Source organism: Schistocerca gregaria, unplaced genomic scaffold (genome assembly GCF_023897955.1).
Source record: "Schistocerca gregaria isolate iqSchGreg1 unplaced genomic scaffold, iqSchGreg1.2 ptg000696l, whole genome shotgun sequence".
Taxonomy (NCBI): Eukaryota; Metazoa; Arthropoda; class Insecta; order Orthoptera; family Acrididae; genus Schistocerca; species Schistocerca gregaria.
The window spans coordinates 181,715-182,468 of record NW_026062075.1 but is presented as its reverse complement, the minus strand read 5'-3'; positions in this window follow the sequence as shown (position 1 = coordinate 182,468).

The window sequence follows — 754 nt, the reverse complement described above, 5'->3', positions numbered from 1 at the left end:
TAACGACATCCTCCTGAGTAGTCCCCGCCCAGAGATCCGAATGGGGGCTATTTTACCTCCGGAATATTTTACCCAAGAGGACGCCATCATCATTTAATCATACAGTAAAGCTGCATGCTCTCGGGAAAGATTACGGCCGTAGTTTCCCCTTGCTTTCAGCCGTTCGCAGTACCAGGACGGCAAGGCCGTTTTGGTTATTGTTACAAGGCCAGATCAGTCAATCATCCAGACTGTTGCCCCTGCAACTACTGAAAAGGCTGCTGCCCCTCTTCAGGAACCACACGTTTGTCTGGCCTCTCAACAGATACCAATCCGTTGTGGTTGTACCTACGGTACGGCTATCTGTATCGTTGAGGCACACAAGCCACCACACCAACGGCAAGGTCCATGGTTCATGGAGGGGGGGGGGGGGGGCAGCCACGTTATGCGAGAGAATGTGAAAAGTGTCCATAAATAGTAAAAACGTGAGAAATCGAACCGTTTTCGTCATTTGCTATCCTATCGTCGGAATGCCAAATCGTCGCATTGGAAGCTTTTCTCTCTCAAACGGTTACATATATCGTCTGCAAACCTATGTGGCGTGCTGCAGTATGCGGAGACACTAAAAGCACCACAGTAGAACTCGCAAGAAATTTCTAAGTTGATGTTATCGGTCAGTAAGAAGCAGTACAATCAAGTTTTAGTTATCGATTATTGACTTATTAGCCGTGTCCATAAGTAGTAAAAACCTGAGAAATAGCACTGTTCTCGTCAT